We start from the raw sequence: 24806 nt of genomic DNA, 5'->3' as shown, positions 1-24806 counted from the left end.
CCCTAAATCCTCGAGGTCATATCAGCTGTGTCGGTGAACCCCTCCATCTGAACTGGCTGACACAGAGGGCACAGCATGATCAGAGGTGAGAGGTCACTTGGTCGGGTCAACAGGAAGTATTATAAAAGAAAAATACAGATAGATATGTACTGTAGTAGTCCCAGAGTTAATCATCCAAGATGTAACGGGGGTCCATAACTGCAGATGCTGGGAGACAGGAAGCAAGTACAGCGTGAGGATTTAATAAATAAATAGACGTGAAACTAAACAGGGAACAGCGTCTGGACAAGAGAAACCAAAACAACATTGATGCAGACAACGAGAACGAAACTGAGGAAGTGACAGATATAAGGGAGGCAAAATCAATGACGTGATGGAGTCCAGGCGAGTCCGATGAAGCGCTGGTGAGCGCAGCGATGGTGACAGGTGTACGTAATTAAGAGCAGCCTGGCGACCTCGAGCGCCAGAGAGGGGGAGCGGGAGCAGATGTGACACAAGGTCAGTGTTGCATTTCACCTCTTGATGATTAAGATGACTGACCGTGTCAGGATTAAACATGCTCTCTCTCTCTTTCTCCATCTGTCTCCTCGTCTGCAGGTATGTTTTGATGTGAGGGAGGCTGCCAACCCCCTGTCCCGTCATCGTTAACTCACCCGCTCTAAAGATAACCATCGGGCCCGACTGGGGCCCCAAGGCTGGTTAGGAGACACTGCTAGAAACAATGTAATTGTGATGAACTGAGAGAAAATGAAGTTTAGTATAACTGGAATTAATGAATCTGCTGCTTCCTTGCTCCTCTTTCCCTTTCTGTATATGACAGTCTCTCACACCTCCTCTTTCCCTGTCTGTATATGACAGTCTCCTCACACCTCCTCTTTCCCTGTCTGTATATGACAGTCTCCTCACACCTCCTCTTTCCCTTTCTGTATATGACAGTCTCTCACACCTCTCTCACACCTCCTCTTTGCCTTTCTGTATATGACAGTCTCTCACACCTCCTCTTTCCCTTTCTGTATATGACAGTCTCTCACACCTCCTCTTTCCCTTTCTGTATATGACAGTCTCTCACACCTCCTCTTTCCCTGTCTGTATATGACAGTCTCCTCACACCTCCTCTTTCCCTTTCTGTATATGACAGTCTCTCACACCTCTCTCACACCTCCTCTTTGCCTTTCTGTATATGACAGTCTCTCACACCTCCTCTTTCCCTTTCTGTATATGACAGTCTCTCACACCTCCTCTTTCCCTGTCTGTATATGACAGTCTCTCACACCTCTCTCCCCACCTCCTCCTTCCCTTTCTGTATATGACAGTCTCTCACCCCTCCTCTCCCCACCTCCTCTTTCCCTTTCTGTATATGACAGTCTCTCACACCTCCTCTCCCCACCTCCTCTTTCCCTTTCTGTATATGACAGTCTCTCACACCTCTCTCCCCACCTCCTCTTTCTTCCTACGGGTTTTTATAATGTCTCACAGACGTTCATACCTGAATAGTACATTTATTTGTATAATACATGATCAGTGAATATATTAAATGTTCAGGCTACAACGTGGGGATCTCATGCATGGTAATAACTAAACTCAGCAGAAAAAAGAAACATCCTCTCACTGTCTTAACAAGCTTAAATATTTGTAAATATTTGTATGAACATAACAAAATTCCACAACTGAGACATAAACTGAACAAGTTCCACAGACATGTGACTAACAGAAATTGAATAATGTGTCCTTGAACAAAGGGGGGGGGTCAAAATCAAAAGTAACAGTCAGTATCTGCTGTGGCCACTAGCTGCATTAAGTACTACAGTGCATCTCCTCCTCATGGACTGCAACAGGTTTCTGGGGGGGAATGGCCCTAGCCCTCACCCTCCGATCCAACAGGTCCCAGACATGCTCAATGGGATTGAGATCCGGGCTCTTTGCTGGCCATGGCAGAACACTGACATTCCTGTCTTGCAGGAAATCAAGCACACAGAACGGGCAGTATGGCTGGTGGCATTGTCATGCTGGTGGGTCATGTCAGGATGAGCCTGCAGGAAGGGAACCACATGAGGGAGGAGGATGTCTTCCTTGTAACGCACAGAGTTGAGATTGCCTGCAATGACAACAAGCTCAGTCCGATAATGCTGTGATACACCGCACCAGACCATGACGGACCCTCCACCTCCAAATCGATCCCACTCCAGAGTACAGGCCTCGGTGTAACGCTCATTCCTTTGACGATAAACGCAAATCCCACCATCACCCCTGGTGAGACAAAACCGCGACTCGTCAGTGAAGAGCACTTTTTGCCAGTCTTGTCTGGTCCAGCGATGGTGGGTTTGTGCCCATAGGCGACGTTGTTGCCGGTGATGTCTGGTGAGGACCTGCTTTACAACAGGCCTACAAGCCCTCAGTCCAGCCTCTCTCAGCCTATTGTGGACAGTCTGAGCACTGATGGAGGGATTGTGCGTTCCTGGTGTAACGCGGGCCGTTGTTGTTGCCATCCTGTACCTGTCCCGCAGGTGTGACATTCGGATGTACCGATCCTGTGCAGGAGTTGTTACACGTGGTCTGCCACTGTGAGGACTAACAGCTGTCCGTCCTGTCTCCCTGTAGCGCTGTCTTAGGCGTCTCACAGTACGGACATTGCAATTTATTGCCCTGGCCACATCTGCAGTCCTCATGCCTCCTTGCAGCATGCCTAAGGCACATTCACACAGATGAGCAGGGACCCTGGGCATCTTTCTTTTGGTGTTTTTCAGAGTCAGTAGAAAGGTCTCTTTGGTGTCCTAAGTTTTCATAACTTAATTGCCTACTGTCTGTAAGCTGTTAGTGTCTTAACGACCATTCCACAGCTGCATGTTCATTAATTGTTTATGGTTCATTGAACAAGCATGGGGAACAGTGTTTAAACCCTTTACAATGAAGATCTGTGAAGTTATTTGGATTTATACAAATTATCTTTGAAAGACAGGGTCCTGATAAAGAGACGTTTCTTTTTTTACTGAGTTTACATGTACATACGACTTGCATCCTTGGCACAATAAAGTTATATTATAATCTACTTAATCCATAGGCTTCATTGATGCAATTCAGACTGTCATTAATGCAATATAACTGGCTATGAGATTCATAGCTAGGTTCATAGCTAACTAGCTAATATTGACATTTTAATATTCATGTGTTACAGTCTTGTGCAACAGTCATTTTCTGAAATATCTTGGGGATTAAAGATTAACTGGTGGAAGCAATTCTAGTTCTGAACTAATATTTATACCAAACGTTTTAGGGTCCATACACAGATCGGCTACACATCCACAGGCATACAGGTATTTTTTTATCCTCCACTACACAATAAGCAAGAAAGGAGTTAACTAGCTACTTCAGCTGCATTGCATGGCAAATATTAGCAATGCTAGCTTACAAAATTGTACATTAAATTTGCAGTAAATGCTTTAGCTAGCTAGATTCTTTACATCCACTGTTTCACAAGATGACAGCCTGGTTTGAAGGTTTACTCAGGAGTCCCTAAAACATTAAACAACACAAATTACAATTTCATACTCCTGTCAAAACGCCCATGAAGCTCGCTACCTAGCTGGCAAATGTTAGCTATCAGCTAGCTTGCTAAATAGCAATTTTCATAAATTAACTTTATGACAAAAAAGATATGCATAATAGTTTGTCTAACATATTCCTCTCAACTGTACATGCTTTGGATGAGTCGTTATGACCTTATAATTACTTCAATTCTAGTATTTCTGTCAACCATCTTCGCTGAAAAAAGTATCCGGTGTTGGGTTGCAGAGTGTCATATTCGTCATGGGAACCACTCGATATGATTCGTCATTGCCCAGCGTTCGCACTTGTGATTTGCATAAAGTTTGGAAATGCTGAACTTTTAACGTACCACCAACCTCCTGTGATATGCATAACGATCTGCATGTCATCGTCCCTCCCTCCCTCCCTCCCTCCCTCCCTCCCTCCCTCCCTCCCTCACAGTCTGTTCCTCCCTCCCTACCTCAGTCTGCATAACGATCTGCATGTCATCGTGTCGGTCAGGGAAAAACACAGCATGAAACACACTCTCTCTCCCTTCCTCACACTCTCTCACTCTCTCCCTCCTTCCTCACACTCTGTCCCTCTCTCCCTCCCTTCCTCACACTCTGTCGCTCCCTCCCTCCCTCCCTCCCTCCCTCACACTCCCTCACACTCTGTCCCTCCCTCCCTCACAGTCAGTCCCTCCCTCCCTCCTTCACACTCCCCCCCTTCCCTCACACTCTGTCCCTCCCTCCCTCACACTCTGTCCCTCCCTCCCTCCCTGAATGGTATAAAACACATGGTTTCTAGTTGTTTGCTGCCATTCCATTTGTGCCGTTCCAGACATTATTTTGAGCCGTCCTCCCTACAGCAGCCTCCACTGATGTACATTCCTTCCCCCCATTAGTCCAGCCAAATCACAGGTCGGCCTTTGTAAATATGAGCAAATCAGTCATTCTATGCAGGATTCTGTTATATGCTGAACAGCGTGAAGTTAAATTCAATGTGTTGAGTAGAAGTGCGAAGTTTATGGAGAACGTTTAGAAACCGTGAACAAGCGTCCTGTAGACGGGGACGAACAGGATGCTTGGCCACTGATTTGTATTTATTTATTTATTTTATGCTAGGCCGTGATATTGCGGTGCTACTCGGTATCGTGATACTGACTTGGTATCGTATCATTTGTAAAATGTTGTTATCAAGCCTCCCGAGTGGCATCACTACAGAACCGGCTTTGATCCCAGGCTGTGTTGCAGCCAGCCACGACCGGGAGACCCATGAGGCGGCGCACAATTGGCCCAGCATCGTCCGGGTAACAGGAGGGTTTGGCCAGCAGGGATGCCCTTGTCCCATCACGCACTAGCGACTCCTGTGGCGGGCCGGGCGCAGTGCACGCTGACACGGTCGCCAGGTGTACGGTGTTTCCTCCGACACTATGGTGCGGCTGGCTTCCGGGTTAAGTGAGCATTGTGTCAAGAAGCAGTGAGGCTCGGTTGGGTCGTGTTTCGGACACAGGACTCTCAACCTTCGACTCTCCCGAGTCCGTACAGAAGTTGCAGCGATGGGACAAGACTGAAAATACCAATTGGATATCACGAAATTGGGGAGAAAAAGGGGTAAAAAGTATCGTGACAAGCCTAGTGCACACACACACACACATAATGACTCCTTTCCACACAGCGCCCGCCCCAGGAAACTGCCACTATGCAAGATAACACCACATGGTGGAGGACGCTACTGTGTGTGTGTTGAACATTACCTCTGCCAAGGACCCTCCTACTGTGGATGATGTCAGTCAAATGAGTAGATATACAGCAGATAGAATAGATATGCAGTAGATATACAGTAGATATACAGCAGATAGAATAGATATGAGGTAGATATACAGTAGATATGCAGTAGATATACAGTAGACATGCAGTAGATATGCAGTGGTTATACAGTAGATATGCAGTAGATAGATATATGGTAGATATGCAGTAGATACGAAGTAGTTATACAGTAGATAGAATAGATATGCAGTAGATAAACAGTAGAACTGCAGTAGATATGCAGAAGATCTGCAGTAAATATGCATTAGATAGAGAGTAGATAGAATAGATATACAGTAGATATGCAGTAGAAATGCAGTAGATATACAGTAGATATACAGTAGATATGCAGTAGATATGCAGTAGATATACAGTAGATAGAATAGATGTGCAGTAGATATACAATAGATATACAGTACATATACAGTAGATATGCAGTAGATATGCAGTAGATAGACAGTAGTTATACAGTAGATATACAGTAGATATAATAGATATACAGTAAATATACCGTAGATATGCAGTAGATATGCATTAGATAGAGAGTAGATAGAATAGATATACAGTAGATACGCAGTAGATATGCAGTAGATTGACAGTGGATATACAGTAGATAGAATAGATATGCAGTAAATAAACAGTAGATATAAAGTGGATATAGAGTAGATATACAGTAGATAGATATACAGTAGATATGCAGTAGATATACAGTAGTAGAGTAAATATACAGTAGATATACAGTAGATAGAGTAGATATACAGTAGATACACAGTAGATAAACAGTAGATATGCAGTAGATATACAGTAGATATGCAGTAGACATGCAGTAGAGAGATATACAGTAGATATGCAGTAGATATGCAGTAGATATACAGTAGATAGAATAGATGTGCAGTAGATATACAATAGATAAACAGTACATATACAGTAGATATGCAGTAGATATGCAGTAGATAGACAGTAGTTATACAGTAGATATACAGTAGATATAATAGATATACAGTAAATATACCGTAGATATGCAGTAGATATGCAGTAGATTGACAGTGGATATACAGTATATAGAATAGATATGCAGTAAATAAACAGTAGATATAAAGTGGATATAGAGTAGATATACAGTAGATAGATATACAGTAGATATGCAGTATATATACAGTAGATATGCAGTAGACATGCATTAGATATACAGTAGATATACAGTAGATATACAGTGGTTATACAATAGATATACAGTAGATAGATATACAGTAGATATACAGTAGATATGCAGTATATACACAGTAGATATACAGTAGATATACAGTATAGATATACAGTAGATATACAGTAGATATGCAGTATATACACAGTAGATATACAGTAGATATACAGTATAGATATACAGTAGATATACAGTAGATATAGTAAATATACAGTAGATATACAGTAGATATAGTAAATATACAGTAGATATGCAGTAGATAGATATACAGTAGATATAAAGTAGATATACAGTAGATATGCAGTAGATATACAGTAGATAAAGTAAATATGCAGTAGATATGCAGTAGACATGCAGTAGAGAGATATACAGTAGATATGCAGTAGATAGATATACAGTAGATATACAGTAGATATACAGTAGATATACAGTAGATATAGTAAATATACAGTAGATATACAGTAGATATAGTAAATATACAGTATATATACAGTAGATATGCAGTAGACATGCAGTAGAGATATATACAGTAGATATGCAGTAGATAGATATACAGTAGATATACAGTAGATATACAGTAGATATGCAGTAGATATGCAGTAGATAAACAGTAGATATGCAGTAGATATACAGTAGATATATATACAGTAGATATGCAGTAGACATGCAGTAGACATGCAGTAGAGAGATATACAGTAGATATGCAGTAGATATACAGTAGGTATACAGTAGATATACAGTAGGTATACAGTAGATATGCAGTAGGTATACACTAGGTATACAGTAGATGTGCAGTAGATATGCAGTAGATATACAGTAGATATGCAGTAGATATACAGTAGATATGCAGTAGCAGTAGATATGCAGTAGATATACAGTAGATGTGCAGTAGATAAACAGTAAATATGCAGTAGATATACAGTAGATAGATATACAGTAGATATGCAGTAGATATGCAGTAGACATGCAGTAGAGAGATATACAGTAGATATGCAGTAGATATACAGTAGGTATACAGTAGATATACAGTAGGTATACAGTAGATATACAGTAGATATGCAGTAGGTATACAGTAGATGTGCAGTAGATATGCAGTAGATATACAGTATATATACAGTGGTTATACAGTAGATATGCAGTAGATATACAGTAGATATACAGTAGATATGCAGTAGCAGTAGATATGCAGTAGATATACAGTATATATACAGTGGTTATACAGTAGATAGAGTAGATATACAGTAGATAGATATACAGTAGATGTGCAGTAGATATACAGTAGATATACAGTAGATGTGCATTAGATTTGCATTAGATATGCAGTAGATATGCAGTAGATATACAGTAGATATGCAGTAGATATGCAGTAGATATACAGTAGATATACAGTAGATATACAGTAGATAGATATACAGTAGATATGCAGTAGATATACAGTAGATATACAGTAGATATACAGTAGATATACAGTAGATATACAGTAGATATCTAGTAGATATGCAGTAGATATACAGTAGATATACAGTAGATATGCAGTAGATATACAGTAGATAGATATACAGTAGTTATGCAGTAGGCATACAGTAGATATACAGTAGATATACAGTAGATATCTAGTAGATATACAGTAGATATGCAGTAGATATACAGTAGATATGCAGTAGATATACAGTAGATATACAGTAGATATGCAGTAGATATACAGTAGATATACAGTAGATATGCAGTAGATATACAGTAGATATACAGTAGATATGCAGTAGATATACAGTAGCTGCTGGCTGACTGAGAATCAGCTCATGTCCACTTAGCCTGAGCTGCATTCTACTACACCCAGAACCAAACCCCCGCCAAACTGCCTTGGGCAAAAGCCACTCCAATTAGCATTGAATAAATTATTAATCAAAACAACATTTCCTTTTCTGGGACGGTGGGGAGACAACAGAGAGGAGAAGAGATGGGGGAAACAAGCTTAATTTTTCATCAGCCAGCCACAAAAAACAAAGAGTGTTCCCGACATGAGAGACAACATTGAGAGTCACCAACGCAGACGCGGTGTCAGAGGAAGACACAAAGAGGCAGACAGATTGAGCACGATCAATGATCACAACGCAGCCAGCCAAACCAACGAACACCACCTCACTGCCTGCCTCTCTCGCAGGCAGCTACAGTCTGACGTAGCCAGAGATAAGATGATGACAGCGACACCAGTCCTGTGTGACAAAGGAGGCTGCCCGGGAGCCACGAGGGGCTGGCTAAGTCGGAAAATTAAGAAAACAAAGGCAAAATAAAGTCCTTAAAAACTATTTAGTGTTTCACTACGACAAGTACTCTTACTTCTCCCTCTCTTATCGTCATGGCTACAGGACTGCTCCATGCATAGGCATGGAAGTCAACATTTAAATCACTATGACAAGGAAATACAGTGCTTTCTGACTGACTAATTACAATAAAGAGGAGAAAGATTGTAAAGAACACAAACAGACCTGGCCACTATATAGAGAGTGCTCTCTTTTCAGGTTTCTGTTGTTTGTTTGCCAGGGCATTGGTAGTAGGAATCCTTCCAGTTAATTTAGTCCAAAAACAGGTTGTAGGTTTGGAGGTTTGATTTGGAGTGAAGGTTGTGTTGTGGTTGTGTTGTGGAGGGGGGTAGTATATCCTTGCTGAAAAATACAAGTTAATCTAACTATAAATCTATATTTTTGTAAAAACATTCTCCCTCTCTCTCTCTCTCTCTCTCTCTCTGTCCCTCTTTCTGTCCCTCTTTCTCTCTCGCTCCCTCTCTCTCTCTCCCTCTCTCTCTCTCTCTCCCTCTTTCTCTCTCTCTCCTTCTCTCTCTCCCTCTCTCTCTCTCTCTCTCTCCCTCTTTCTCTCTCTCTCCCTCTCTCTCTCTCTCTCTCTCTCTCCCTCTCTCTCTCCCCCTCTCTCTCTCTATCTCTCCCTCTCTCTCTCCCTCTCTCTCTCTCTCTCTCTCTCTCTCTCTCTCTCTCTCTCTCTCTCTCTCTCTCTCTCTCTCTCTCTCTCTCTCTCTCTCTCTCTCTCTCTCTCTCTCTCTCTCTCTCTCTCTCTCTGCAAGGTGATTTTGTAAACATGACTGTATCAGCTTTTCTGCTAAACTAAAGCACTGGGCACAGAGGACAAGCTTGGGTTCATTGCAATACCAAGCAAAAAAAGATTGTAACTGACAAATTTCAGAATAGTTAATTTGGCAGCAACATGAAAGTGGCTTTTTTGTGAAACCCTCCAGCATTCACTGAAATATTCAAGCAGCTAATATTAACTTTGTATTCACATGTTTTCTTTTCTTTTTCAAAGATTTTACCGAGATACAGTTCATATGAAGAAATCAGTCAATTGAAATAAATGAATTACGCCCTAATCTATGGATTTCACATGAATGGGAATACAGATCTGCATCTGTTGGTAATAGATACCTTTAAAAAAAAATAAAAGTAGGGGCGTGGATCCGAAAACCAGTCAGTATCTGGTGTGTCCACCATGTCATTCCTCTACATAGAGTTCATCAGGCTGTTGATTGTGGCCTGTGCAATGTCGTTCCTCTTCAATGGCTGTGTGAAGTTGCTGGTAATTGGCGGGAACTGGAACACGCTGTGTCGTACACATCGATCCAGAGCATCACAAACGTGGTCACTGGGTGACATGTCTGGTGTGTAGCCAGGCCATGGAAGAACTAGGACATTTTCAGCTTCCAGGAATTGTGTACGGATCCTTGCGACATGGGGCCGCGCATTATCATGCTGAAACATGAGGTGATGGCGGTGGATGAATGGCACGACAATGGGCTTCAGGATCTCGTCACGGTGTCTCTGTGCATTCAAACTGACATCGATAAATGCAATTGTGTTTGTTGTCCGTAGCTTGTGCCTTCCCATACAATAACCCCAATGCCACCATAAGGCACTCTGCAACTGGATCCTGGACTTCCTGACAGGCGGGCCGCCCCCAGGTGGTGAGGGTAGGTAGCAACACATCTGCCACGCTGATTCTCAACACTGGAGCTCCCGAGGGGTGTGTGCTCAGTCCCCTCCTGTACTCCCTGTTCACCCACGACTGCATGGCCAGGCATGACTCCAACACCATCATTAAGTTTGCAGACGACACAACAGTGGTAGGTAGGCCTGATCACCGACAACAACGAGACAGCCTATAGGGAGGAGGTCAGAGACCTGGCTGGGTGGTGCCAGAATAACAACCTCTCCCTCAACGTAACCAAGTCTAAGGAGATGATTGTGGACCGAGCACGGCCCCATTCTCATCGGCGGGGCTGTAGTGGAGCAGGTTGAGAGCTTCAAGTTCCTTGGTGTCCACATCAACAACAAACTAGAATGGTCCAAACACACCAAGTCAGTCGTAAAGAGGGCACGACAAAGCCTATTCCCCCTCAGGAAACTAAAAAGATTTGTCACGGGTCCTGAGATCCTCAAAAGGTTCTACAGCTGCAACATCGAGAGCATCCTGACTGGTTGCATCACAGCCTGGTACGGCAATTGCTCGGCCTCCGACCGCAATGCACTACAGAGGGTAGTGTGTACGGCCCAGTGCATCACTGGGGCTAAGCTGCCTGCCATCCAGGACCTCTCCACCAGGCGGTGTCAGAGGAAGGCCCTAAAAATTGTCAAAGACCCCAGCCACCCCAGTCATAGACTGATCTCTCTACTACCGCACGGCAAGCGGTACCGGAGTGCCAAGTCTAGGACCAATAGGCTTCTAAACAGTTTTTACCCCCAAGCCATAAGACTCCTGAACAGGTAATCAAATGGCTACCCGGGCTATTTGCATTGTGTGCCCCCCCCCAAACCCCTCTTTTACGCTGCTGCTACTCTCTGTTTATCTTATATGCATAGTCACTTTAACTATACATTCATGTACATACTACCTCAATTGGGCCGACAAACCAGTGCTCCCGCACATTGTCCCATCCACTACGCGCCAACCCCTCTTTCACCCTACTGCTACTCTCTGTTCATCATATATGTATAGTCACTTTAACCATATTTACATGTACATACTACCTCAATCAGCCTGACCAACTGGTGTCTGTATGTAGCCTCACTACTGTAAATAGCCTGTATTTTTACTGTTGTTTTATTTCTTTACTTACCTATTGTTCACCTAATACCTTTTTTGCACTATTGGTTAGAGTCTGTAAGTAAGCATTTCACTGTAAGGTACCTGTTGTATTCAGCATTTCACTGTAAGGTCTACTACACCTGTTGTATTCAGCATTTCACTGTAAGGTCTACTACACCTGTTGTATTCAGCATTTCACTGTAAGGTCTACCTGTTGTATTCGGCGCACGTGACAAACTTTGATTTGATTTGTTCAGAACTTGAACATCAGCAAACCGCTCAACCACACCATACCTGTGGTCTGCGGATGTGAGGCTTGTTGGACGTGCTGCCAATTACCTGTGTAATGATCACGCTGTTTAATCAGCTTCTTGATATGCCACACCTGTCAGGTGGATGGATTATCTTGGCAAAAGGTGTACACAATGTACACAGGAGGAAATAGAGAGAGTACTGTACCTTGCAGCTGCTCAATAAGAGTCCAGGCCATTCTAGAACCCTGGGCATCAAACACAACATGGCCCTGTGTGAAGAAAGAGAAGCTATAACACTTCATTGTTTTAACGTCTCTCTCTCTCTCTCTCTCTCTCTCTCTCTCTCTCTCTCTCTCTCTCTCTCTCTCTCTCTCTCTCTCTCTCTCTCTCTCTCTCTCTCTCTCTCTCTGCCTCTCTCTCTCTCTCTCTCTGTCTCTCTCTCTCTCTCTCTCTGTCTCTCTCTCTCTCTGTCTCTCTCTCTCTCTCTCTCTCTCTCTCTCTCTCTCTCTCTGTCTCTCTCTCTCTCTCTGTCTCTCTCTCTCTCTCTCTCTCTCTCTCTCTCTCTCTCTCTCTCTCTCTCTGTCTCTCTCTCTCTTTCTTAAAGGCTTTATTGGTATGGGAAACATATGTTTACATTGCCAAAGCAAGTGATAAATAAAAAAGTGTAGAGACATTTTGTGATGCACACTGTGGTGTTTAACCGAATAGATATGGGGTGGGTTGCACCAATATGGATTAGCTCTTAAACTGGGTTAAATCAAGGTTTATCTGTTAATCTTGCTGCACCCAATTTTAAACATAGTTTTAAATGAATCCTAGTTCAATTAAATCCTTCCACTAATCTAAGTTTAGTTTTCACTTTAAACCTAGATTAATTTTAAACCTGTTCCTCAATGATTAAATAATTGAATTGGGGTTTATGATATTCCCAGCCTTGGTACGAACGATGATGTTACGCAACATGCTGTAATGGGCCTGATAACGGTAACATTGTAGTGAAGTAGAATTTACGTTAGATTAAACGTGCATTGATATTTACGCTTACTAAAACATTGGTGGGTCAAGTTGTACGTCGTCATCATAGGGGGTTATGGAGGGGCAAACTGCCGGGGAATCATCTTGTATATTGTATGGGATGACAGGATCAATCCCCCCGGGCTTCTCCTCTGTCGCATTTATGGCTTTTGCTCTTCTTATTTTTCTTCTTTCATCCGATTTGGGTCCCTCTTCTCTTTCATTGGTGTCGATCCATTACTTTTTGTCGCATAAAATAGCCCAGGTGACTACCTTATTTTTGACAGTCGTGTTGTCTGTCTTTTTTTAATCCTCCATCAACCCCTGACAAAATAATTTCGTTTTTTTTTTTTCATAAACGGAAGAAATGTGAAGTTCTTTGACTTGTCATAGATCAGGTGGCTAGCGGACCAATGATACATGGCTAAATAACGTTAAGTAATGACAATAATGAATAATATTGTGTGCTAGCTAGGTTGGTTTATAAACTAGCTAGCTACAGTAGCTAACACAGTCGTTTTCTTTCTAGTACTGGTAAATAAGGGATTTTAATTTCAAATCAGCCAACCCGTGACAACCCTTTCACCATGACAACCCTTTCACCATGACAACCCTTTCACCATGACAACTCTTTCACCATGACAACCCTTTCACCATGACAACCCTTTCACCATGACAACCCTTTCACGATCATAGTTTAAATGAAACCCTGACGTGCTACCTTGTCCCAGACCTGCTGTTTTCAACTCTCTAGAGACAGCAAAAGTGATAGAGATACTCTGAATGATCGGCTATGAAAAGCCAACTGACATTCACTCCTGAGGAGCTGACCTGTTGCACCCTTGACAACCACTGTGATTATTATTATTAGACCCTGCTGGTCATCTATGAACATTTTAACATCTTGGCCATGTTCTGTTATAATCTCCACCCGGCACAGCCAGAAGAGGACTGGCCACCCCTCATAGCCTGGTTCCTCTCTAGGTTTCTTCCTAGGTGCCTGCCTTTCTAGGGAGTTTTTCCTAGCCACCGTGCTTCTACACCTGCATTGCCTGCTGTTTGGGGTTTTAGGCTGGCTTTCTGTACAGCACTCTGTGGCATCAGCTGATGTAAGAAGGGCTTTGTAAATACATTTGATTGATTGGTTTAAAACCGTTAATCATATATTTACTGATTCAGATTATAAATGAAGTGGTGCCACACATCTCTGGATTAATTATAAACCTAGATTTACAAAATGTAGATTAGCTTTAATCCTAGGTTATTTTAAACCATGTTGTTGCAACCTACCCATGAGAATTTATCAACATTGGGTTTGTTTTCCAATTCTTTGTGGATCTGTGTAATCTGAGGGAAATATGTCTCTCTAATATGGTAATACATTTGGGCAGGAGGTTAGGAAGTGCATCTCAGTTTCCACCTCATTTTGTGGCCACAGTGTGCACATAGCCTGTCTTCTCTTGAGAGCCATGTCTGCCTATGTTTTCTTAATTGTGGCTCAGTCACAGTGGTCAGGTATTCTGCCACTGTGTACTCTCTGTTTAGGGACAAATGTTGTTCCAGTTTGCTCTGTTGTTCTGTCAACTCTTTCCGTTGTGTAAAGTAAATGTTTTAATGTAAGTCATTATTATGTTTGTGTTTTCTCGTGATTTGGTTGGGTCTAATTGTGTTGCTGTCCTGGGCTCTTTGGGGTCTGTTTGTGTTTGTGAACAGAGCCCCAGGGCCAGCTTGCTTAGAGGACTCATTTCTAGATTCATCTCTCTGTAGTTAAAGGCTTTGTTATGGAAGGTTTGGGACTCGTTTCCTTTTAGGTGGTTGTAGAATGTAATTAGATTATAAGACATTGGGTGGTCTAAACTGACATATGGTTTTAAGATGGTCATACTAAGGATAATTTATCTATTTGATTTTGACCTTTAGGACCCCTTTAGGTATCAAAAAATATATATCCAAAATAATTAGATAAATATTAATTCAAATCAAATCAAATGTTATTGGTCACATACACCTGGTTAGCAGATGTTATTGGTCACATGGTTAGCAGATGTTATTGGTGACATACACACGGTTAGCAGATGTTATTGGTGACATACACCTGGTTAGCAGATGTTATTGGTCACATGGTTAGCAGATGTTATTGGTCACATGGTTAGCAGATGTTATTGGTGACATACACACGGTTAGCAGATGTTATTGGTCACATGGTTAGCAGATGTTATTGGTGACATACACACGGTTAGCAGATGTTATTGGTCACATGGTTAGCAGATGTTATTGGTCACATGGTTAGCAGTTGGTATTGGTCACATACACATGGTTAGCAGATGTTATTGGTGACATACACACGATTAGCAGATGTTATTGGTCACATGGTTAGCAGATGTTATTGGTCACATGGTTAGCAGATGGTATTGGTCACATACACATGGTTAGCAGATGTTATTGGTCACATACACCTGGTTAGCAGATGTTATTGGTCACATGGTTAGCAGATGTTATTGGTCACATGGTTAGCAGATGGTATTGGTCACATACACACGGTTAGCAGATGTTATTGGTCACATGGTTAGCAAATGTTATTGGTCACATGGTTAGCAGATGTTATTGGTCACATGGTTAGCAGATGTTATTGGTCACATACACACGGTTAGCAGATGTTATTGGTCACATGGTTAGCAAATGTTATTGGTCACATGGTTAGCAGATGGCATTGGTCACATTCACCTGGTTAGCAGATGTTATTGGTCATATACACATGGTTAACAGATGTTATTGGTCACATGGTTAGCAGATGTTAATGGTCACATGGTTAGCAGATGTTATTGGTCACATGGGTAGCAGATGTTATTGGTCACATGGTTAGCAGATGTTAATGGTCACATACACATGGTTAGCAGATGTTATTGGTCACATACACACGGTTAGCAGATGTTATTGGCCACATACACCTGGTTAGCAGATGTTATTGGTCACATACACATGGTTAGCAGATGTTATTGGTCACATACACATGGTTAGCAGATGTTATTGGTCACATACACATGGTTAGCAGATGTTATTGGTCACATGGTTAACAGATGTTATTGGTCACATGGTTAGCAGATGTTATTGGTCACATGGTTAGCAGATGTTATTGGTCACACGGTTAGCAGATGTTATTGGTCACATGGTTAGCAGATGTTATTGGTCACATGGTTAGCAGATGTTATTGGTCACATGGTTAGCAGATGTTATTGGTCACATACACATGGTTAGCAGATGTTATTGGTCACATGGTTAGCAGATGTTATTGGTCACATACACATGGTTAGCAGATGTTATTGGTCACATACACATGGTTAGCAGATGTTAATGTGAGTGTAGCGAAATTCTTGTGCTTCTAGTTCCGACCATGCAGTAATATCTAACAAGTAACCTTACAATTTCCCAACAACTACCTAATGCACACAAGTGTAAAGGAATGAATAAGAATATGTACATACTATAAATATATGGATGAGCGATGGCCGAGCGGCAAGAGGCAGTAGATGGTATAGAGTACAGTTAAGGGGGAGCGAGGCCTAAGAGGGTTTTTATAAATAAGCATCAACCAGTAGATCTTGCAGCGGGTATACAGAGATGACCAGTTTACAGAGGAGTGTAGAGTGCAGTGATGTGTCCTATAATGAGCAACAACTAGCCGCTCGAGAGCACCCTTACCTGACGATCTATAAATTATGTCTCCGTAATCTAGTATGGGTTGGATGGTAATCTGAATCAGGGTTAGTTTGGCAGCTGGGGTGAAAAAGGAGCGATTACGATAGAGGAAATCAAGTCTATATTTAACTTTAGCCTGCAGCTTTGATATGTGCTGAGAGAAGGACAGTGCACTGTCTAGCCATACTCCCAAGTACTTGTATGAGTTGACTACCTCAAGCTCTAAACCCTCAGAGGTAGTAATCACACCGGTGGGGAGAGGGGCATTCTACTTACTGAACCACATTACCTTTGTTTTGGAGGTGTTCAGAACAAGGTTAAGGGCAGAGAAAGGTTGTTGGAAACTAAGAAAGCTTTGTTGTAGAGCGTTTAACACAAAATCCGGAGAGGGGCCAGCTGAGTATAAGACTGTATCATCTGCATATAAATGGATGAGAGAGCTTCCGACTTCCTGAGCTATGTTGTTGATGTAAATTGAGAAGAGCGTGGGTCCTAGGAACGAGCCTTGGGGTACACCCTTGGTGACAAGCAGTGGCTGAGACAGCAGATGTTCTGACTTTACACACTGCGTTCTTTGAGAGAGGTAGTAAGCAAACCAGGCCAAAGACCCCTCAGAGACACCAATACTCCTTAGTCGGCCCACAAGAATGGAATGGTCTACCATATCAAAAGCTTAGGCGGTGACATCATTGAGGACCCTTAAGGTTGCAGTGACACATCCATAGGGCAACAGTGTCTAGATGGAATTTGTATTTGTGGTTCTGGCAAATTGACCCTTTTATGGAACACCATTAATTTAGTCTAACTGAGATTTACTGTCAGGGCCCAGGTCTGTCAGGGCCCAGGTCTGTCAGGGCCCAGGTCTGTCAGGGCCCAGGTCGGACAGAATCTGTGCAGAAGATCTAGGTGCTGCTGTAGGCCCTCCTTGATTGGTGACAGAAGCACCAGATCATCAGCAAACAGTAGACATTTGACTTCAGATTCTAGTAGGGTGAGGCCGGGTGCTGCAGACTGTTCTAGTGCCCTCGCCAATTCGTTGATATATATGTCGAAGAGGCTAGGGCTGCATCTCTGTCTCACTCTACAGCCCTGTGGAAAGAAATGTGTGTTTTTTGCCTATTTCATCTGCACACTTATTATTTATGTACATGGATTTCATAATGTCGTATGTTTTCCCCTCAACACCACTTTCCATCAATATGTATAGCAGACCCTCATGCCAAACTGAGTCAAAAGCTTTTTTGAAATCAACAAAGCATGAGAGGACTATGCTTTTGTTTTGTTTGTTTGTCAATTACAGTGTGCAGGGTGAATACGTGGTCTGTTTTACGGTAATTTGGTAAAAAGCCAATTTGACGTTTGCTCAGTACATTGTTTTCATTGAGGAAATGTACGAGTCTGCTGTTAATGATAATGCAGAGGATTTTCCCAAGGTTACTGTTGACGCATATCCCCCCCGATAGTTATCGGAGTCAAATTTGTCTCCACTTTTGTGGATTGGGGTGATCAGTCCTTGGTTCCAAATATTGGGGAAGATGCCAGAGCTGAGGATGATGTTAAAAAGACAATTGAAATTTGTGGTCTGTATATTTTAGCATTTAATTTAGGATACTATCAACACCACAGACTTTTTTGGGGTTGGAGGGTTTGTATTTTGTCCTGTAGTTCATTCAATGTAATTGGAGAATCCAGTGGGTTCTGGTAGTCTTTCTCTGTCTCTGTCTCTCTCGCTCTCTTTCTATCCTTCTCTCTTGCTTTCTTTCTCTCTCTCTTTCTCTTTCTCTGTCTCACTCTCTCCCAGTACAACCACAAGCTTCTCTCCCCCCCTCCCCCTCTCACCTTCCCTCTTCCCCGTGCCTCAATGGTTAGGCTATATATTCCATACTCACCGAAACTCCTTCAAATGAGCTGGTGTTGAGGGCACGGTATATCTCAGCGGTGATATCTCGGTTGTTGTAATTGAAGTCTTCCAGCCTCCGGCCCTTGGCCTTCAGGGGCCCCACGGTCTTGTTGAGGGCCAGAGCCAGGGCCCACACTGCATCGTAGGCCAGAGGGGCCTCCTGGAACCCCCCCGTCTCCTCTGGGTTCTTACCCCCCAACTTAGACATCAGCTGGTTCAGAAACTCCTGAGACGTCTGGAGGAAGAGAGAGGAGGAGGGCTTAGAACTGTGTAGGGGGGGGGGAGCACCAGGTTGACATCCTGTTTCACCAGTGCGGTGGGGTGGGGAGGGGTGGGGTGGGGTCTGTCTGGAAATAGGCCAGATGTTCTTCTGTTCTCTCTAGGATTTGGGGACACAGGCACCCACTCACCCCCCCCCCCCACACACACACACACCAGTCGGACCCCTCCTGTACTCACCCCCACACACACACACCAACCAGACCCCTCCTTTACTCACCCCCACACACACACCAACCAGACCCCTCCTGTACTCCCCCCACACCACCCGGACCCCTCCTGTACTTCCCCCCACACACCACCCAGACCCCTCCTGTACCCCCCCCCCCCCCCCCCCCCCCACACACACCACCCGGACCCCTCCTGTACCCCCACCACCCAGACCCCTCCTGCACCCCCCCACCCACCACCCAGACCCCTCCTCCCCCTCCACCGTTGGCCCAGGAGGCTGTTATGTCTGGGCTGAGTTCCAGACACTTTCTAACCTTGCATCGGACAGGTCCCACCTACGATAAAATCCCTCCACCCTGGTAAACTGGCTCAATACAGTCATCATTTTCCCTCCACCTTTCGACAAAGTTGTTCACCACTGTATCACCACTGTACCACCACTGTATCACCACTGTATCACCACTGTACCACCACTGTATCACCACTGTACCACCACTGTACCACCACTGTATCACCACTGTACCACCACTGTATCACCACTGTATCACCACTGTATCACCACTGTACCACCACTGTATCACCACTGTACCACCACTGTATCACCACTGTACCACCACTGTATCACCACTGTACCACCACTGTATCACCACTGTATCACCACTGTATCACCACTGTATCACCACTGTACCACCACTGTACCACCACTGTATCACCACTGTACCACCACTGTATCACCACTGTATCACCACTGTACCACCACTGTACCACCACTGTATCACCACTGTACCACCACTGTATCACCACTGTATCACCACTGTATCACCACTGTATCACCACTGTATCACCATTGTATTACCACTGTATCACCACTGTACCACCACTGTATCACCACTGTATCACCACTGTATCACCACTGTATCACCATTGTATCACCACTGTACCACCACTGTATCACCACTGTATCACCACTGTATCACCACTGTATCACCACGGTATATATCCGCCGTGCGAGATGGGAGGTGCCGTTCAAAATAAATGCCCTCTACAGAAACAACGGCCAGGACGACACACACACACACACACACACACACACACACACACACCTGCCTGATGAAATGAAGGAAATCTGTCTCCATATGTTTCATGTTGCCTCCGGTAATAAATGATGAGAGGTGGGGTCGGTGTTGTAATTTTTGATAGTTCATCCTGAATGGAGAGAGAGAGAGAGGATATTTTCCCAGAATCTCCCGGGCTGAGTCTAGAAGAGAGGTGTTAAATGTCATCACTTCAGATGGGTAGCTGGCAGAGGGGTTGACTCTCTTTCTCTCTCTCTACACCTCTACCTCTACCTAATCTGAATGAGACATCTGTCTCTCTCTCTGTGTGCGAGGAGCTAAGGAGAGACATAACAGCTCTGTAAAAGGATATGAGTCCCAAATGGCACCCTATTCCCTATGTAGTGCACTACTTTTGACCAGGAACCATATAGGGAATAGAGTGCCATTTGTGATGCACCCTAGAATGAAGTCAGCTATTACTTAGCCTCTGAGGGGAGGCTGTGTAACCTGGCATCAGTAGGGGAGGGGAGGGGAGGCTGTGTGATCTGGTATCAGGAGGGGAGGCTGTGTGGCCTGGTATCAGGAGGGGAGGCTGTGTGGCCTGGTATCAGGAGGGGGGGGGGGGATGTGTCACCTGGCATCAGGAGGGGAGGCTGTGTGACCTGGTATCAGGAGGGGAGGCTGTGTGGCCTGGTATCAGGAGGGGAGGCTGTGTGGTCTGGCATCAGGAGGGGAGGCTGTGTGGCCTGGTATCAGGAGGGGGGGGGCTGTGTCACCTGGCATCAGGAGGGGAGGCTGTGTGACCTGGTATCAGGAGGGGAGGCTGTGTGGCCTGGTATCAGGAGGGGAGGCTGTGTGGTCTGGCATCAGGAGGGGAGGCTGTGTGGCCTGGTATCAGGAGGGGGGGGGCTGTGTCACCTGGCATCAGGAGGGGAGGCTGTGTGACCTGGTATCAGGAGGGGAGGCTGTGTGGCCTGGTATCAGGAGGGGAGGCTGTGTGGTCTGGCATCAGGAGGGGAGGCTGTGTGACCTGGTATCAGGAGGGGAGGCTGTGTGGCCTGGTATCAGGAGGGGAGGCTGTGTGGCCTGGCATCAGGAGGGGAGGCTGTGTGGCCTGGCATCAGGAGGGGAGGGGGGGCTGTGTGACCTGGTATCAGGAGGGGGGGGGTGCTGTGTGACCTGGTATCAGGAGCTCAGTGTAATTACTCTGGAGAAGAGGAATGTTTACTCCACAGACGGAGAGCAGAGCTCAAATACACTGTTAAGAAGAAACTCTTGAGGGCTTTGTGTGTGTTGAGGGCTTTGTGTGTGTTGAGGGCTTTGTGTGTGTTGAGGGCTTTGTGTGTGTTGAGGGCTTTGTGTGTGTTGAGGGCTTTGTGTGTGTTGAGGGCTTTGTGTGTGTTGAGGGCTTTGTGTTTGTTGAGGGCTTTGTGTGTGTTGAGGGCTTTGTGTGTGTTGAGGGCTTTGTGTGTGTTGAGGGCTTTGTGTGTGTTGAGGGCTTTGTGTGTGTTGAGGTCTTTGTGTGTGTTGAGGGCTTTGTGTGTGTTGAGGTCTTTGTGTGTGTTGAGGGCTTTGTGTGTGTTGAGGGATTTGTGTGTATGTATGTTCAGATCCCTTATACAACACACACACACACACACACACACACACACACACACACACACACACACACACACACACACACACACACACACACACACACACACACACACACACACACACACATATGTCACCTTAGTATGTTGAACTGCCTTGAACAAACATTTAATTTCGACTGTAGTGTTTTGAGGTCATGTTTGACAGACATGCCTTCCACTCCCTCCCCTACCTTGGCGCCGGGCTGCATCAAGCAGCCGGATCTGTGAAAGCCGCGGCCCTGGAGAACCATCGCCACGACAACGGCAGCCTCGTCAACAAACGTGGCTTTGATCAATAAGAGACGACTCTCTAGGCTGCTTACCGACTGGACCCCTAATCCTCTACATAGTGCACTACTTAGGGCGTAGTGCACTACTTTAGACCAGGAACCATAGGGCATAGTGCACTACTTTGACCAGGGCCCATAGGGCATAGTGCACTACTTTGACCAGGGCCCATAGGGCATAGTGCACTACTTTAGACCAGGACCCATAGGGCATAGTGCACTACTTTAGACGAGGGCCCATAGGGCATAGTGCACTACTTTGACCAGGACCCATAAGGCATAGTGCACTACTTTGACCAGGGCCCATAGGGCATAGTGCACTACTTTAGACCAGGACCCATAGGGCATAGTGCACTACTTTAGACCAGGGCCCATAGGGCATAGTGCACTACTTTAGACCAGGACCCATAGGGCATAGTGCACTACTTTGACCAGGGCCCATAGGGCATAGTGCACTACTTTTGACCAGAGCCCATAGGGCATAGTGCACTACTTTAGACCAGGGCCCATAGGGCATAGTGCACTACTTTAGACCAGGGCCCATAGGGCATAGTGCACTACTTTGACCAGGACCCATAGGGCATAGTGCACTACTTTTGACCAGGGCCCATAGGGCATAGTGCACTACTTTGACCAGAGCCCATAGGGCATAGTGCACTACTTTTGACCAGAGCCCATAGGTAAAAGGGTGAAATTTGGGACACTCACCACTACTGTCTCTCTCCCTCTCTGCCTCTTCAGCCCCTCCAGACAGCGCTGCCCCAGTTTAGCGTGAACGATGAACAATGAACATTAACACAAAGTGTATTATTTCTTCAGTATTTCCATGTTCTCCTCTCCTCTCTTAATTCAGAGCCGGCGATTCAAAAGAGAGAGAAACGGTTTGCTGCGCTCGAAAAACGCTTATCTTCGAGAACAAAGCTTTTCTTCTACGAGGTAAATCTTCAAAGTAAGATGGATAATAGTACATTTGAAGAGCTTCCTGAAGCTCCTCTCCTCTCCAGACACGGCAGTATGAATTAAAGAGGGTCGTAACACTAGTGAGGGACAGGCTCCTCTCCATATACGGCAGTATGAATTAAAGAGGGTCGTAACACTAGTGAGGGACAGGCTCCTCTCCTCTCCAGACACGGCAGTATGAATTAAAGAGGGTCGTTACACTAGTGAGGGACAGGCTCCTCTCCTCTCCAGACACGGCAGTATGAATTAAAGAGGGTCGTAACGCTAGTGAGGGACAGGCTCCTCTCCTCTCCAGACACGGCAGTATGAATTAAAGAGGGTCGTTACACTAGTGAGGGACAGGCTCCTCTCCTCTCCAGACACGGTAGTATGAATTAAAGAGGGTCGTTACACTAGTGAGGGACAGGCTCCTCTCCAGACACGGCAGTATGAATTAAAGAGGGTCGTTACACTAGTGAGGGACAGGCTCCTCTCCTCTCAAGACACGGCAGTATGAATTAAAGAGGGTCGTTACACTAGTGAGGGACAGGCTCCTCTCCAGACACGGCAGTATGAATTAAAGAGGGTCGTTACACTAGTGAGGGACAGGCTCCTCTCCTCTCCAGACACGGCAGTATGAATTAAAGAGGGTCGTTACACTAGTGAGGGACAGGCTTCCTTGTTAGATGTGGTAACATTAGCTAGCACAGGATTTAAGATAGCTAACTAATCTATTTTTTGCGATCTTTGCTAGCTAATGGCAACCTGACGACGTTGTCATGACGACGACTACGTTGTTTCCTACTAATTAGTTGCCTACTTTATCAATGTCATCGTATTTCCAAGACACTGTAGTGTAATTTGGGCAGGATCCTCATTAACAGCTGAATGAACGTTCTACCCTATTCCCTATATAGTGCACTACTTTAAACCAGAGCCCTATTCCCTAAATAGTACCCTACTTTAGACCAGGGCCCTATTCCCTATATAGTACACTACTTTAGACCAGAGCCCTATTCCCTATATAGAGCACTACTTTAGACCAGGGCCCTATTCAGGAGTGCACTATGTAGGGAATAGGGCCCTGATCTAAAGGAGTGTACTATATAGGGAATAGGGCCCTGGTCTAAAGGAGTGTACTATGTAGGGAATAGGGCCCTGGTCTAAAGGAGTGTACTATGTAGGGAATAGGGCCCTGGTCTAAAGGAGTGTACTATGTAGGGAATAGGGCCCTGGTCTAAAGGAGTGTACTATGTAGGGAATAGGGCCCCGGTCTAAAGGAGTGTACTATGTAGGGAATAGGGCCCTGGTCTAAAGGAGTGTACTTTGTAGGGAATAGGGTGCCATTTTAGGATTCAGGCACATAGCAATATTGCTCTCTCTACACGAGTGCACTTCTCACCAGATTGGAGGCCCCTCGGACGGTCTCTGGGTTTAGCATGACGATCTCCGTGGTAACGTGGCCCTCCACCGCCTCCGTCATCTGCTCCACGGTGCAGTTGATTGATGGGTCTTTGATCTTGAACCAGTTGTCTGCGTACCAACCAATCAGGAACCAGACATACTTCTTCCCATAGAGCTTCTCCTTGTACACCTGTAGGATAGAGGGGAGAGACAGGAAAGAGAGGGGAGAGATATGAGAGGAGAGAGCGAGAGGGGGGGGGTCGGGGGTAGTGGGAGAGAGAGGGGGGGGTTGGGGGTAGGGGGGAGAGAGAGGGGTGGGGGGAAAGGAGTGTGAGAGAAAGAGAGAGTCAGAAGGAGGGAGAGAGAGAGGGGGGGAAGAGTATGAGAGAGAGGGGGAGGGAGGGAGGGAGAGAGGGGAGGGAGGGAGGAAGAGAGAGAGGGGGAGAGGGAGAAAGAGAGGGGGGAGAGTAGAGAGCGAGAGAGCGGGAGGGAGAGATGGGGAGGGTGGGAGAGAGAGAGAGAGGTGGGGGAGTAGAGAG

At 44.9% G+C, this 24806-nt stretch overlaps 1 pseudogene; it reads right to left on the bottom strand.

Annotated features, from left to right (window-relative positions):
* The window catches only part of LOC139372768 (gamma-aminobutyric acid type B receptor subunit 1-like), a 274428-nt pseudogene that overhangs the window by 72515 nt on the left and 177107 nt on the right, over positions 1–24806 (bottom strand).

The sequence above is a fragment of the Oncorhynchus clarkii genome, chromosome 18, assembly GCF_045791955.1.
Source record: "Oncorhynchus clarkii lewisi isolate Uvic-CL-2024 chromosome 18, UVic_Ocla_1.0, whole genome shotgun sequence".
Classification (NCBI taxonomy): Eukaryota; Metazoa; Chordata; class Actinopteri; order Salmoniformes; family Salmonidae; genus Oncorhynchus; species Oncorhynchus clarkii.
This window is presented reverse-complemented; position numbering and strand designations above follow the sequence as displayed.